Source organism: Lathyrus oleraceus, chromosome 1 (assembly GCF_024323335.1).
Source record: "Lathyrus oleraceus cultivar Zhongwan6 chromosome 1, CAAS_Psat_ZW6_1.0, whole genome shotgun sequence".
Lineage (NCBI taxonomy): Eukaryota > Viridiplantae > Streptophyta > Magnoliopsida > Fabales > Fabaceae > Lathyrus > Lathyrus oleraceus.
In genome coordinates this window covers 293,997,606-294,015,566 of record NC_066579.1, presented here as the reverse complement: position 1 = coordinate 294,015,566, position 17,961 = coordinate 293,997,606, and positions in this window count along the sequence as shown.

The following is a 17,961-nucleotide window of genomic DNA, read 5'->3' as shown; positions in this document are numbered from 1 at the left end:
AAAGATTTTACTTGAAATCAAGTTTCAATTCTCATTCTATTTTGGAATTGAAAATCCAAGAATCCAAGCCTTTCAATTATCCATTTCACTTCCTGCAAGTTGTTAGAGTCGAGCCAAGGAAAATTGGAAGAAGGATCAAGCTCAATTGAAGCAAACCGAAGGTGAATTTTCATATTTTTCTCTTCTTCGATTCTCCTTGATTTCTCCACTTTTTTGTTTGTTCTTTGGTTGTCTGAAGACCTACCAATGTAGGCAACAAGATTGAGTTGCTTTGAGGCCAAATCAAAGCAACTCAGATCATGCACCTCAAATTTCAAATCCATGTATCTTCCAATATAATAGGAATTGGGAGAAATTGAGACCAGATTCGAGCTCCTGAGCATTTTTCCTTTCAATTAGTATACTCACTTTTCATTTTCATGGAGGTTGGTGATGGACCAGTCCGGTGAGGTCCACCGAAGAAGAAGACCGAAGCTAAGGCCTTGCGGTGCGTTGGCGCCTTCCCAACCATTTGATTTTGTTCAAATGTTTTAATCCTAGCCTTCGCTTCTGATTACCACACGTGTACACGCGTTAACTGTGGTACATGATGGAGCGCGCGTTGTGCCCATCCGATATGTCACCTCAATTAATGAGGGATATCTGATGACCCTTGTTTTTTTGAATTTTATTTTATTTTCTGATTTTATCTTTAATCCCTTTATTTTGATTAATTCATATTAAATTCATTTTTAATCCAAAAAATATGGAACTTTCACCAAAAATCTTTAAATATTTACATCTTCCATATTTTGACTTTAAATCATTTATTGGATTAATTTTGATATTTTTTGTGAATTAATTGATTTTTGACTTGTTTTTAAGTATTTTAAAATACTACTGACTTTCTAAAAATTATGAATTTTTTTGTCTAAGGTCCTTTAACCTTGTTTGACCTAGGATAAATCCCTTGGCTATTTATTTGGTGTTTTGAAGGGATTTGAGGTTTTGTCCATTTAAAAATGCATTTTAATTCATTTTAAAATAGATTTTTAATTGTTTAATTATTTAAAAATATTGTTGAGCCATTGATTTGATCTTGTGGTGTTTGACTTTCTGGTTGGCCTTGGTCATAGTTGATTTGACTTTTGTTTAATCAATACTATTGGATTTAGATGGTTGATGAAATACACATTTCATTCCCCAAGATGAATGGATATTATTGATCAGATGAATTTCCTCCCAGGATCAATTTGGGTTTCTACTTCCCCTTCCATCTTCATCTTCATCCCTATTCTTCCTTAATCCATCATTGACTAATGAATTCTCTTCATGTCTAATGCTAGTTGATTCATCAATGACCTTGTGTCAGATGAATCAACATGAGCCAGACTGAGATAGGTCCCTCCCACTTTATTTTAGTGTGTGTGGTATGTTTTAGGAGTTTGGTTCTTTGTAACAAATCTCTAACATGTATTGACACCTATATTTTTATTGTCCGGCCTCAGATAGTTGTGACTTCTATATAAGTCTAATTATGATTGCTTAACATAGAGCTAAATTTGTCCCGCAAGGTATAATATTCTAGTAAGTGAGATTGTAAGCCTCTAATTTTTCATGGCATTGTGTGAAAACTTGACATTCTTTCCATTCATGAGAACTAGTGGCATACTTGTTGATTTATCTAAGTTAGAGCCCTTTTCATGGATGATATCTTGGTTCATGGATTTATACTTGTGAATGAATGGTTGAGTGTTCTCCAAAGAATGACTTAAACAATTAAAAATCTTCACTATCAATTGACTAACTTCTTATTAAAATTAATTTACTTTCAAGTCATTTACTTAATGCAATTTAAATTTCAGCATATTTATCATTCATTGCCATTTACATTTCATGCAACTTGTTTATGTTTCAGTCCTTTTCACTTTGCTCATTTGAGCCATATATTGTGATTGTATATATTTTTTGCTTGTGATTTTGTTTTGTTTGTGGTCTTAGGACCTTAAAATACCTAATAATAATAAAAACCCTAAAAAATATCCTGGTGGACTGTTGGACTTGATCTGAACTTTTGGACTTAAAATAGGAAACTTCCTTATGCTTTGAGGAATTGGCCAATGCCACCATCTGAGATTGAGTTATCCTTGATTGTGTCTTTCATCAGATTCAAGCCTGGAGTGCTCCTGATTCATTTGTCTCTATGTTTGATTATATGTTGTTATTATTGTTTATGTCTGATGATTATTCTGATTTGATCAAGAAATATTTCATCTGGTACATTGGAAGACATCGAAGATATCTAGGTATTAGAGTGTTTACTTGGATATTATGGCTATCTTGATTTGATGCCTTTGTTTTCATATGGTTTGCTTGGATATTGCTTATGCTTATTGTCTGCACAAAAGTCCAAAGGAAATGGGTTTCTATCTAACATTCTTGTCTTGTGGATTGCATCCCATTGGTAAGATCTTTTCAACTCTCGAATATTAATTTTTGTCTAGGGTAGCCTCTTCATCTCCTCCCACTTCTTTAATTTCAAAATCTCTCCCTCTTTTCAAAATTTCCTCTATTTGTGTTTTTAAACTTATACATGTTTTAATGATTAGAAACTTTAGCCTCATGCCATTGAATTTTCAAACATTTTCTTAAATCAAACTTGTAAATGAACTTAACCATATTGACTTTAATTTTAAAAGACAAAAAGAACTAACAACCCCATTCAAATATTTGGCCATCTTTGTGCCTTTCTCTATTAAACTTTTGATTAAAATCAATTCACCAACTTCTTTGAAATTTTTACCATGAACTACGGGGTTTTGATCCCTCACTTTTATGTTGGTACGTAGGGTTAAGATCGAATGTCTTGTCAAAGACAAAATTATAATTAATGAATTATTTTCTCACCCCCCACCCCCACACCCACACTATATATTTTTTTATCAAACATCATTTAGAACAAAACACTTGCACACACAAAAAGGGCTCCCTAGGAGTACCTAGGACACTTTAGGTGCTAACACCTTCCCTCTGTGTAACCAACCCCCTTATTTGTAATCTCTGACATTTTATTAGTTTTGATTTAAAAACTTCTTATCTTTGGCTTTTGTTCGCACTTTTGCCCTTTTCCTTTGGAAACAATAAAAGTGCGGTGGCAACTCTAGTTTTATTGACGTCAAGTTTATCCATAGCTCAATTGTCATGAACTTACCGCTACAGAAAATAAAATGGCGAATCTGCTGGGGAGTAGTCCTCAGTGGGTTTAGCCTACTTTTGTGTGTGTATATTTGTATATTTGATGTTTGTTTATATATATTATTGTGTGATACTCTGTCTGTTGTGCTTGGTGATCTCTGTATGGTGAGATAAATTCTAATCCGAACTTGAGTGCAATCTAAGATATGAGGGTGGTATAGTCATGTTGGCTTTGAAGGAGTAGTCCTGAACGAGTTGACATGAGATCTCCCACTCAGTGGAGACCTCTTTGGAGTTACTGATGTCACACGAGTAAGTCGTGGATAGGTGTTGTTTTGTCTAATTTGGGGGTCCGAGAAGCTAAGGACCGTAGAACATTTAACTCAACTTGGCCTATTTAGGAAGTAACGTGGAGACTGTTCAAGTGTAGACTTGATAACAATTGTTACGCGATACTACACTCAGACAGGTTTCTCTTGAGAATACTATGGGTTGATGAGTCAGTCATCCTAACTTATAGTATCTGATAGATGGGATCAAGACTCTGGGAACTTTTTAGAACATGATCTACAGGTTTTATCCTTAGTACACTCCTTTTGGGATGGTTCTTAACCTGACTCCATGCTCGTGACTCACAACAAACCCTTTGATTCTCGGTTGATCTGATCAGTCTCATCAAAATTAATGGTATTTGGGTGTTGATAAGGTTAAAACCATAATGCACCAAAATGGATGATTGATCTTGATGATGACTTACTCCATCCCTTGACCTTTGTTTGTGTTTGCCTTATGTGTGATCCCTTGCGTGTGATTGTTGCATTCATGCATTCATGCGCATCATGACATTCATCACATAAAATAAATTTCAAGGAAACTAAGGTCTTATTTGCAAATACTTTCAGACCATAGAATATGGACGAAGGAACACTAAGAAGTATAGTTTCAGATGTCCTGATTTGAAAGAGTTAAGGAAGTTCTCATCCTTTGTATTAGATCCCTTGGACTTCAAGCAACGTCATGGGAAGCTCTTGTCTGTATTATCTACTGATGTGGTTGAAGGACTCTTGAGTGTTTTGGTTCAGTTCTATGACCCACTTTATTGGTGCTTCACTTTTCCCGACTATCAGCTTATGCCTATGTTGGAGGAGTAAGTCCATCTCTTGGGTATGCCCGTGTCTAACAAAGTACCTTTCAGTGGATTGGAGGAGATCCCAAGATCTCATGTTATAGCCGAACCTCTTCATCTGAAGAAATATGAGATTGATGCTCATTTGGTGAATAAAGGAGGGATTCTATGGTTGACTTATGAGTTTCTCATTGCTAGAGCTACAACTTTTGCTCAAGTCGGTAGCATGGATGCTTTTGAAGTTATCTTTGTTTTTCTCATCTATGGTTTAACATTGTTACCTAACATTGACAGCTTCGGTGATGTTAACACCATTAAGATCTTCTTGATTGGGAATCATGTTCCGACTTTGTTGGGGGACATGTCTTTCTCTTTGCATTTAAGGAACTCTAAAGGTGGTGGGACTATTATGTGTTGTGTTCCTCTTCTGTACAAGTGGTTTATTTTGCACTTGCCTCAGGCGTCTACTTTCTTGGAGAACCGACAATGTCTACGGTGGTCTCAGAGACTTATGTCTCTCATTAATGATGATATTGCTTGGTATGATTTCATAATTGGGTAGCTTGGATATTTTTGACAGTTTTGGTGAGTTCTCTAACATGCCTCTCATTGGTACGCAAGGAGGAATCAATTATAATCCTGCTTTAGCCTGTCGTTAACTTGGGTTGCCCTTGATAGATAAGCCTAATAACGTTCAGTTAGATGATATATTCTATCAGGAGAGTAAAGATACCCAACTTTTGAAGAGTAGAATGGTGCGTGCTTGGCACAATATGCATAGGAAAGGAAGATTCAAGATTGGTCCACGCAATTGTGTAGCTTTGGAAGCTTACACTATTTGGGTGAAAAGGAGAGCTTTGAAGCTCAAGATATTGTATACTTGTGAGAGACCTATGTATGTGGTTATGGTTAAGCCATCAACTCTCCCTAACCAAGATGTAGAGGAGTTGGAAGACACACCTACCAAGATAAAGCAAGAGAGAGACTTGTGGGAAGAATGATTCCATGCTTTAAATCGGAAGCATGAGGAGTTGCAACTTGAGTCGAAAGACAAGGATGCACTTATTGAGATTCTTGAGGAGCATGCAGTGAAGATACGGAAAGATCCAGAGGATTTATTTTCCTCCAATATTCCTCAGCCTTCCGGTGCTTGGAAGAAGATTGTTGATCAGCTTGTCCTCGAGAAAGCTCAGATGAAGATGTCATTTGAGTCAGAGATTCGACGCATCCGAAGAAGTACACTCCCTTGGCCAGATCATCTAACGCAATTTCTTTTTCTCTTGTATTTGTATTTTGGTTTCTAAAAATGTACTCAGTGTAATCCTTCTAAATTTTATGAATAAAAAGAGATTTTATGGTTAATTGAATTGTTGTTATTGTTGATTACTATTATTAATTGAAAATATTTGCAGATAGGACTTTGTATGTTCCTTGAAATTAAAAACAATCAAAACATTGCATTTCATGCATCATTTACATAACAGGTTCCTTCCGCCAGATGTCTTATCAGTTCTTCTTCTGTGTATCAGCCAAGCTGATTCATCACTATAACACTCGAGTTAATCATCTGAGAAGAATGGAGCATCTTGAACAAAAGAGCAGAGAATTGAAGGAAAATATTTCCAGACTCACAACCTTGATGGAGTTTGTGATCGCTGCTCAGAATCAACCATCTCTGCCTCCTGTAACTCCTCCTCCTCATAGGACTGTTATTTCAGAAATTGCTTCATCGTTTATGCTTGTGGTTGCTAGCTAGTCTGTTCCCGCCATGCCTGTTGGGTTCCTGTGGGGGATGCCACCAAACTTTGTGCCTGAAGGGTACCCGTCAATGTTTGCTTCTATGTCGGCATCTAGCCCGGTCCTGTCTATGCCTCCTCCTATTGTGCATACTTTGCCCCGTGTAGAGGAAACCATATACCACTCTAAGTCGTTTGAAGGTCCAGATGTTTATGAAAAGATGGATGAGATGAAGGATCAGTTTCTTAAGCCGCGCAAGGAATTGAAAACCCTAAGAGGAAAGGATTTATTTGGAAAAAGAGTTGTTGAGCTGTGTTTAGTTTCTAATGTCAAGATTCCGGTGAAGACCAAGGTCCCAGAAATTGAAAAATATAAGGGGAATACTTGTCCTCTGAGTCATCTTATCATGTATTCCAGAAACATGTCTACTCAGATCGACAATGATCAACTTCTTATTCACTACTTCCAAGATAGTCTGACAGGAGTTGCACTTAGATGGTACATGGGCTTGGACAATGCCAGTGTTCATACTCTTAACAACTTGGGTGAGTCCTTTGTCAAACAATACAAGTACAATGTTGATATGGCTCCAGATCATGGCCAACTTCATTCAATGTCTCAGAAGGACAAAGAGACATTCAAATAATATGCTCAAAGATGGAGGGAGTTAGTTGCTCAGATTAGTCCACCACTGGAGGAAAAGGAAATGACCAAGATATTCTTGAAGACGTTGAGTTTATTTTACTATGAACGTATGATCGCAAGTGCCCCTAATGACTTCACAAAAATGGTGAATATGGGGATGAGATTGGAAGAAGGAGTTAGAGAAGGTCGGTTGTCCAAAGATGAAGCATCGGCCAGCAAGAAGTACGGTGGTAGCTTCTCCAAAAATAAGGAAGGAGAAACTAATGCAGTATCAACAGGGAGGCAGATAAGGCTTCATGTGAGGAAGAATTCCCAGTCCCGTCAACATCAGCATCAAGTATCATCAATAATTCCAGTTTTTACCAATAACTCAACATATCAATCGATTCCTATTTAGTAAAAACATCAATAACAACCAAAACAACGTACCAACTACAACAACAACAACAACAACAACAACAATCATCATCAGAACTTTGAGAGAAAGAAGGTGTCTTTTGACCCTATTCCTATGACATATGCAAAATTGTACCCTTCCTTGGTAGTCAAGAATCTTATCCAACCAAGGAATCCTCCACAAATTTCGGAACTGTTGCCATGGTGGTTCAAACCTGATTTATATTGTGCTTTTCATCAGGGAGCTCCTGGTCATGATATTGAAAACTGTTATCCCTTGAAGTACGAGGTTCAGAAGCTGGTCAAAATCGGTATGATGTCCTTTAAGGACAGAGCGCCGAATGTTAAAGCCAACATGTTGCCTGCTCATGGCAATGCTTTTGTGAACATGGTAGACGGTTGTCTTGGGAATTTTAGGGTCTTTGATGTTCGTCGTATCTATAGGTCCTTGTAACACCTCAAAATTTGCCCTACTCTTCTTGAGACTAGTTTGACAAATTGCATTTCATATTTTAGGGCATTAGGCATTGCATTTTGCATATCATATAAAAATAAGAAGGTCATCCTCCAAAGTCTTTCAAAAGATGGAGAAGTTACATGATTCAAGCCTGAGGGTCTCTATGAATTGATGATCAACCATCTGAGGGCATGGGCTTCAGTTAGGGTTTCTTGATTCTTCAAAGGTCTTGAGAATTATCTTGTTTGCAAGGATATATTACCATCATCATGGTTCTATCATCATCAAGGGTTGCAGAGTTTATCCTCAAGTTCCTCTGAATTAGGGTTGTGACCTCTAGTCAACCCTAATTAATGCCATTCTTCTAACCAGGGCTTCTCAAAGAGATGAGGTATTTTCTTGAGATGAAGATCACATGATTGTTATAAGGAGCTTACATGAGCTAGGGTTTCATTTTTGATCAATTTCCCCAAGTGGTAGAGGATCAAGTGGATCAAGGCATTTCAAGGTCATTTGAGGACCAAAAAGTCAACTGTGCAGTCAACTGAGGGCTATGAGGTGGGGAAATGAGTTGAGACACCTCAATCATGTTCAAAAGAGGTCCATTCATCATTTTAAACATCCATCTTGAAGATTTAGAGGTCATGACAAAAGTTACCAAAAATGGAAAGTGACCTATAATTCAAAGTTTCCAAATTTGGCAAGTTTTTAGTCCACCTTCAACTTGACTTTTCAATATCAAAGATGTTTCAGATGGATTTTTGGTGAACCTGAAAGTTGTAGATCTTTGTCTCCCCTTTCTAAAAATTCCTAATTCATGACCATATGATGAATGGTTAAGGAGTTATGGCCATTTGATCACAAGGTGTGCATGGAAATTCAAAGTGGCATAACTTTTGATACAATGCTCCAAATTGGTCCATTCTTTTTGAAAAATGCTTCTCATGATCAAGACATCTCAAAATAGCCTTTGCCATGCATGGGAAAAGTGTGTATGCTCATCATTTCTCATGTGTTCATTTTGGAGGGAATTTCCATAATTCAAATTTGGCTTATGATACAAGCAAAACAACAATTCCATGATGATCCTTGGTTGATTTTTTAAGTGGATTCCAAGCCTTGCATGGGACTGTACACGTGTAATATGGCTTCATGAGCTTCATGTGCAATTTTGCAATTTGCCTTATATCTCATTAATCAAGATTAGCCAATGGAAATTGTGATTAGCATGGGATATAAAAGCTCAAACCCTAATCCTAACAACCATAACTAACTTTTGATATCAAAATTCAAGAAAATTCTCCAAAATTCTCTCTCTTTGATTCTTCAATTTTTGCACACAAACTTCAAATCTCTTTGCATATTCTTGTTCCTGGTGTAATTCTGAGCAAGATTCATCATTCACTTGAAGCAATTCATCAAGATTTCGTGCAATTCAAGAGCATCTTCATGTGGATCGGTTTTGAAAATTGAAGAGGATTAAAGAGTTTTCAACTGTTGATTCTTGCTTGGAGCTTCAAAGGAAGGAAAGTAGATTAGATCTGGAGCTTATGAACACTTGAGAGCACGAATTCAGCAACCTGCATTTCCAAGTGAGTTGAAATTCAATCTCTCCTTTTGCTATTTTATGTACATAAATGTGTAGATCTTGCTTAGTAGAGCTTGTGCATATGTTTAGATTTTGAAATGGTTGAGAAATGAGCATGTATGATGAAATGTAAGTTTGGATCTCAAAAATGTTTTTGTTCGATCTGGAAAATACATGATGATTTAGTTGGAATGGATATGATATTTGAGATCCTCTTTGGAAGATGATTCGATTGGTATATGATTTGTTGAATTCTGCATTTTTGCACGGTGGCGCCGCCGCCTGGTTGGTCGGGGAAGACGACCGGAGCTACAACTCCGGCGTCTGGTTGTTTTAGGGTTTGGTCCTACGTGTTTGCCTCGTGTGTTCCATGTGCCGCTGGCGTGTGTGTTTGATTGGCCATGAAATGTTTGACCGTGCCATGCGTGCATGTTGACTACTGAGTATGCGTGCCACCATGTTTAATGAAACGGTGAGTTTTGTTATTTGAATGAGGACCGTTTGATTGCTTTGCGCGCCTCATTGTGTGGTGGATGTATTTTCTGAGTTTTAATTCAAATATTTGTTTTCCCTCCATTTCTTTTATTATTCAATTATTTTGTTCATCTTAGAAAATTCATTAAAAATAGAAAAATAATCCAAATTAACTCCAATTTTTTTCATGGTTTTGTTTTAATGTCTATTATTTTTTGGTATTAATTTCATGATTTCTTGCTGTCTAGTTTTGCATGTGGATATTTGTTATTGAACATTGTGCTATTTTGATCATGTGCATTCATTGCCTTGTGAAATTCTATGTGTTGAGCTTCTTGATCTAATTTTTTGCATGCTTAATATTCATAGATAATGTGAATTTTTGATCACTGGTTTGGAATTTTTCTCATATGCTATCATTGTTTTTGACACATGGAGATGAATGTGACAATTCGTGTCACATTTTTGACATTGGATTGTTGCATTTTTGTTCATCTATCATTTGAACTTTTCTGGATTTGATCTTTTGCATGTTGTTTGTTCATGAGATGAGGAACTTGTATGAAAAATCTCAAAGTCATTGCATGCATTTCTGTTTTGATTTGAATTTTCTAAATTGGAAGTTCATTTTGTGTACATTGTTTGGTCATTGCATTACATGGATCATTTGAGACACTTGCTTATTGATTTGATGCTGGTACTTTTGAGGACATTTTGTGGAATGTTTGAATGTGCATTATGTGGAAGATTGAGTTCTGTTTTGATCATTTGGTTTGGTTTTGAACTTAGTCTTTGTACTAGTGTTTTGTGCATAAACTAACCGTGCTTTGTGTTTCAGGTTTGGACATTTAGTATTGATGGTTGAGTTTGTTCTCACTTTGTGAGATACAAATGCTTTGAGTTCTAACTTTTGTTTGTTTTGTAGGATTTTAAGTGATGTGCTTGAGCTCATGAGTTCATTTGAGTGTTTGAGCATTGTTCATTGAGTTGTCCAACTGTTGAATGGTCTCACTATTTGTCTGTTGGTTTTTAACTGAAGTATTAACTGTTTAGTTTTTGTACAGGTACCTTAGTTGCTTGCTTGCTTTTGCTTTTGCTTAAGCTTTGGATTGTGGTTGATACACCACTTAGGTAGTTATCTTATTACTTCATGTAGTCTGGAAGTCCTGTCACCTTTTTGGCAGGCATTTTGCTGGCAAGTCCTCCTTCAGAGGCTCTGTTTGTGTTTGTTTACATTTGTGCCAAAGAACTCCAAGATGAGGCATGTGACATTTGATAAGACCTCCAAGAGTTGAGGCAATTGGCGGATAAAAGGGATTAGAAATCAATCCCCTGTTATTCAGTGAGTCGTTCTTTATGCTCGCACTACGTGCTGATGCTTCTGAACCTATACCCAAGATCTTTGTCCAGAGTCTGTCAAGTGGAATAGGATCTCACTTTCTGGATCCCCACGCTTTCTGTGTCATGAGCTCACCCTGGCCAGGGTTAAGAGCTATGAGGTCTCATCCTCATTACCATTTTGATCTGCTCACCCTGACGTTCAATGTTAGTGGTTAAGAGCTACAAATTACCCATTACAGTTTGGCTTGTTTTTCGAGGTTGATATGACCCCTCTTGACTAAAGCCTACCCATTGTTTGGGCCTCTTGTATGGATATAGTGTGTGATGCTTGTTCACTTGTGCTAGTGTGTTTATCTGCTTTCCTCTTCTCATCTCCATTTCTGTAGGAGTTGTATGATTGATTTTTGAGGAAGCTAAATGCATGATTAGAGACCTCAACTAAGGGATTGTTGATTGCATGACAACTATTAGGCTCGAGTCTTAGTCTCGTTATTAGTTTGTTGTTTCCCTGGTCTCTGGTTAGGAGAGTGTTGTACCCCTGTCAAGGGGAACTACGTCGCCCTGACTCTCATACCAGATGAGATACATAGGCAAGAGGTTGCGAGCAATCTCTCCGGGCACCCTTTTTCTTTTTCACCCTTTTGTTTTTTGTGTGTGTTCATCCTCTTTTGTTGAGTCTCTGTGTGTTCACCCTTTCTTCTGTTTGTTCAGTGTGTGTTGTATGTTCATACCTTGAGGGGTTTCTTCTGATATCTTTGGGGTTCATATTTGGGGTTCATTTGTGATTGTTATTCATATTGGGGTTCATCTCGGGGTTCATCTATGACGGTTGTTGTTACTTGGGGTTCATATTGGGGATCATTTGTGGTGATTGTTATTCATATTGGGGTTCATCTCGGGGTTCATCTGGGACGGTTGTTGTTACTTGGGGTTCATAGTGGGGATCATTTGTGGTGATTGTTATTCATTTTGGGGTTCATCTCGGGGTTCATTTGTTTTGATTGTTATGGTTGGGAGTCGGATGTAAGTCCATGTATTGGCATTCTGTTTCGTTTTTTTTTTGGTTATTGTTGGGAGTCGGATATAAGTCCATGTATTGGCATTCTGTTTCCTTTTGGTTGGTTATTGTCAGGAGTCGGATATAAGTCCATGTATTGGCATTCTATTTCCCTTTGAATGTTTCTTTTGACGTCTCAGCGTCCCGTTTTGGTGTTTTGTTTCAGCGTGCGTTAGCCGAGCTACGAGTGCTCTGATTCTCCTCTGGATAGAGAAGATACGTAGGCATAAGATGTGATGTATTAGCGAGCATGCCTCCCTTTCCCCGAACTACGTCGACTCTGATGTTTGTTTCTGACAAACTACGTAGGCCCAGGATGCGACATCCTGCCGAGTCCCCTTCCACCGTTTTTTCTCTTCCCTACCTGTTTATTATTCTAGTTTGTGCGTTTTCTTTGAGCAGTTTATTAGCAACCTATTTCTTTTCCTTTGAGCTATCTTCTGAGCGTGGATCCCGTCGAGTACGACGGACGTGAGGGGTGTTAATACCTTCCCCTTGCGTAACCGACTCCCGTACCTTGTAATCTCTGGTCGAAAGACTATTCCTTTCCCTTTCTTAGGTTAGTCCTGCGCTCCCTTTCCGTCATAGGATGAATAGCATCGGTGGCGGCTCTGTAAACTGTATTTTTTCCGCCGGTTGTTTTTCGCGTTGCGACAGCTGGCGACTCTGCTGGGGATAGGAGTTGACCTCTTGCTGGTCCATCTTCCCTAAGCGAGTCAACCCTAGCGCTCTCTAGCGTAGTTTTTAGGGTAGTTTGGGTCGCTTTTATTGCTTATTTATTGCATTTGTGATTATTATACTGTGATTGTATATATTTGCATATATGTTTGCATGCATCATATTATCACTGTGCTGGATTTTGTACAGGTGTGGTTCCTTTGATTTGGGGGTGGGTGTTCTGAGTGGGGCTAAAACCCAAAGCCCGAGTATACACCTAGGATTAGCGTGGTCTCACGTTCCTCACATGTTGGTTCGGCATGTTGTTGCGACGTGACATACCACAAGCCGGACGAGGTTCTTTTGAGAGAGATTTTCCATTGTGGAGTTTCCACTATGGTTGGCTTATCTCTTCTGAGCTGTTGACTTCGGTGACCGCTCTTTCCCGGATCTTTGGTTTAGATGATCTTATGAGAGCTGCACGGCACACCCGAAAGGGCAAACCCGTTGAGTATCTTATCCGATTGTCGAGACCGATTATCCGTCTTAGGATGACCTTATTAGAATTCACCTGTGAGGGGAGGGGTTTGATTCCTACAGATACAGGTTCTGTTGGCGACTCTTTGACGATGACTTTGGTTTGGTCCGTAATTTGGGTTCTATTTATAAGTTGGATTTATGGATTTATTTCTGAGACGTCGGAGTTCTGTCCGTGGTATTTATGAGCTGGTTCCGTTTATTTTGGATCCCCTGAGTTGGATTGGAGGTTACTTGTTCAGATGATCTGGTTTCTATCCGTTCAGTGACTTTCTTGTGATGATGGTGATGTATCCTCTGGTTCTGTTTATTTCGGATCCCCCGAGTCGGATTTATGGTAACTTAATCCCTCAGATGGTTGTGATCAGTTCTAAGACTGGAATCCAGTACAGTTGATGTTCAGATGACTTGGAGGATGGCACCATGAATTGCATACATGCATCTGCATCATTCCCATTTTGCATTCATCCGCATCTAACTCATGTTTATCCGTATCCAGGGTACATTCTTGATTGAGATCCTGGTTGAGAGACATCTTCATAACTTTCTGTTCCGTACGACAAAGCCAGATGATTGATGTCGGAATGCTGTCAAATTATTATCCGTCTCAATGAAACCAGGATCGAAGGACAGAATGTTCCTCATATGGATAGACATTGCATTCATGCATGAATCATAATAACTTGTCTTCTATTTTGCAGGTGTCAGTTTCTAACGTGTTTGATTGACTCAGGAATCATTGCTCGCGCACGCAGAATCATTCCTTTGCACGTAGCTCGTCCGCACAGATACCCTACCAGACGCAACAAACCCAAACTGATGGATCCACCCAACGCTGACATTCTCGAGCTGAAAGAGAAGATGAGTGAGTTGATCAACGTCATGCAAGGGTTCGCCTTGGGGCAGAAAGCACTTGTTGAGAAGGTGGAGAAGCTTGAGCGGGCTTCGATAGCCAATAGTGGCAATAATCAAGAGGGTACCTCCAACAATGGTCCTGGTGGCTCTAGGGATGGTGGCGATCCCCGAAGGAAAGTAACTACTGCTGGTGTAGTCCTTAATAATGGTGGTGGTTTTGGTTTTGCTGCAGGAGGGGGACTAGGTCCTGTGGGCAATACTCTGAAGGATAATTAGTTTCCTCCTTTCTTTGGGGCTGTGGAGGATAAAGAAGAAGATCAGTTCTCTATGCTGAACGAGAAATTCCGTCAATATGGTGTTCAACCGTCAAACAAAGAGATTCAGGTACTGGCAGAAAAGATCAGGGCTCTGGAAAGCCATACCTCTCCTGGGGCTATCAATATGACAAACATGGGGCTGGTTGAGGGGATTGTGATCCCACAGAAGTTTAAAGTGCCCACGTTTGATAAGTACAATGGGAGTTCTTGCCCGGAAACTCATCTTCAGGCCTTTGTCCGAAAGATATCTGCCTACACCATGGATCAGAAGCTCTGGATGTACTTCTTCCAGGATAGCTTATCTGGCGGGTCTCTTGAGTGGTATACCAAGTTGAGATCATCAGATATTAAGAGCTGGCAGGATTTGGGAGATGCTTTCTTTAAACAGTACCAATTCAATGCTGACATGGCACCTAGCCGTACCCAGTTGCAGGGTATGTCTCAGAAGCCGAATGAAGGGTTTAAAGAGTATGCACAAAGGTGGAGAGAGTTGGCTGCCAGAGTTCAACCACCGCTAGTGGATCGGGAGATGTCTGATTTGTTCATGGGTACTCTCCAGAGGACTTTTGCTGAAAGGATGATGGGTTATCCTGTCACTGGCTTTGCAGATATAGTAGTGGCTGGTGAGAGAATTGAAAGCTGGCTGAGAATGGGCAAAATACAAGGAAATGCTTCGTCGTCTGGATCGAAGAAGCCATTTGAGAACGGTCAGCATAAGAAGGAGGGTGACACGAGTGCTGTGTATGCCCAGAGAGGACATGGTAGGGATCGTTACCACCAGCATACTGCTGCAGTAACAATTCCTGCTGATAATCAACCCGCACAACAGCAACAGCAACGGCAACCATTTCAGCAGAAAACACAAAGGGCCGGGTATCAAGTGAGAGGAAGGATGTCAGATCGCCAATTTGGTAGACCACCTGTGACATATGCATTTCTGTTGAAGAAGTTAAAAGATCTTGGGTTGGTTCAGCTGAGGACGTTGGCTCCGGTAAGACCAGATCAAAGGCCTGCAAGTTATGATGAGAACGCCAAGTGCGAATTCCATTCTGGTGCTCCCGGGCACAATGTTGAGGGTTGTAAAGCCTTTAAGCATGTTGTCCAAGACTTGGTGGATTCCAAGGCCATTAATTTCGCACCATCGCCAAACGTTAATGATAATCCTATGCCGACGCATGGTCCGATGGGGGTGAATGTAATTGCTGAGGATCCAGGCCGTATCTGTGTTGTGGGTGAAGAGACTGATAGTGACTGCGAGCTCGACTCGTGGGTAATACCGTGCGTACCAGGAATGGAGATCCAGAACTGGAAGGCCGAAAAGATCATCACTGTCACTCTGCTTGAAGAGTAATATTTCTGTTTTTCAATTCTATTTGCATGAAAGCCATACGTTTTGCCCGAAACGTAATGGTCCATTGTAAGGGCCACCTCATGTGTTTCATTTTGCAATATTTGCATCACTAATAAAAGGATGTTTTTCGCATTAAAAGCGGTGTTCCCTGTTTTTCATTTATTTTTGCAGTTTAATAAAAAATAATAAAATAAAAATGGCAATGTTTATTTTCATTTTTCTTCCTTTTGATTTGTCTCGTCCCGACTCTAAAGCAATGCATGAATCAACATCCATGCAGATGAAATCATTCTCCGGATCTCATTGATAACAATCCTGTTACACCCTCATATGACTTCGACAATCCGATCTATCATGCCGAAGAAGAAGGCGAAGAAGATTGTGAACTGCCGGAAGAATTAGCCAGGTTGTTGAAGCAAGAGGAGAAGGTGATTCAACCGCACGAGGAGCAAGTTGAGATTGTGAATCTGGGTACCGAGGAGGTCAGAAAGGAAGTAAAGGTTGGGGCCGCTTTGGAGATGAATGTCAAGAGCAGAATGGTAGCACTGTTGAAAGAGTATGTTGATATGTTCGCCTGGTCTTATCAAGATATGCCAGGGTTGGATACCAATATTGTTGTACACAAGTTGCCATTGAGAGAAGATTGTCCTCCAGTGAAGCAGAAGTTGCGTAGAACTCGACCTGAGATGGCCATGAAAATCAAAGAGGAAGTACAAAAGCAGTTGGATGTTGGTTTCCTAGCTGTCACTAATTATCCGCCTTGGGTCGCGAACATTGTGCCGGTGCCGAAGAAGGATGGAAAGGTGAGGATGTGTGTGGACTACCGGGATTTGAACAGAGCTAGCCCGAAAGATGATTTTCCATTACCTCACATCGATGTGTTGGTAGATAATACAGCTCAATTCTCGGTGTTTTCCTTCATGGATGGCTTTTCTGGCTATAATCAAATTAAAATGTCGCCAGATGATATGGAGAAAACAACGTTCATCACACCATGAGGCACTTTTTGCTATAAGGTAATACCATTCGGTCTCAAGAATGTCGGTGCCACGTATCAAAGAGCTATGGTGACTTTGTTTCATGATATGATTCATCATGAGATTGAATGCTATGTTGATGACATGATAGCAAAGTCTCAAACAGAAGAGGGGCATTTGGTAGACTTGGCCAAGTTGTTTGACCGGTTGAGACAATTCAAATTGAGGTTGAATCCGAATAAGTGCACTTTCGGAGTGCGGTCTGGTAAGTTGCTGGGGTTTATTGTAAGTGAAAGAGGAATCGAGGTTGATCCTGCCAAAGTAAAAGCGATACAAGAAATGCCTGAACCGAGAACAGAGAAGGAGGTTCGTGGTTTCTTAGGTAGATTGAACTACATTTCACGGTTCATATCTCATCTAACAGCCACGTGTGAACCCATATTCCAGTTGTTGAGAAAAGATCAAACGGTCAGGTGGAATGATGATTGCCAAGCGGCATTTGAAAAGATAAAAGAATATTTGCAGGAGCCTCCGATTCTGGTGCCTCCTGTGGAGGGGCGACCGTTAATTCTGTACTTGACAGTCCTCGAGGGGTCTACGGGGTGTGTACTGGGGCAGCATGACGAGTCTGGTCGAAAAGAGCATGCAATTTACTACCTTAGCAAAAAGTTTACCGACTGTGAAACAAGATATTCACTGCTCAAGAAAACTTGCTGCGCTTTGGCATGGGCTGCTCGCCGACTGAGATAGTATATGCTGGTTCATACCACTTTGTTGATTTCCAAGATGGATCCGATCAAGTATATATTTGAGAAGCCAGCATTGACCGGACGGGTTGCGAGATGGCAAATGATTTTGACTGAGTACGATATTCAGTACACTTCCCAAAAAGCATTAAAGGGGAGTGTATTGTCTGATTACCTCGCCCAGAAGCCCATTGAGGATTATCAACTGATGAAGTTTGAGTTCCCTGATGAGGACATCATGTTTCTCAAATTGAAAGATTGTGAGGAACCTATCCCGGAGGAGGGGCGTGTCCCTGAGTCCGAATGGATTTTGATGTTTGATGGGGCCGTTAATGTGAATGGTAGTGGAGTGGGTGCTGTTTTGGTTACGCCGAAGGGATCCCACATTCCTTTTGCTCCCCGGCTAACGTTTGAATGCACCAACAATATGGCTGAATACGAAGCTTGTATCTTGGGGGTCGAAGAGGCGATTGATTTACGGATCAAGAACCTTGTTATTTATGGAGATTCAGCTTTGGTTGTGAAC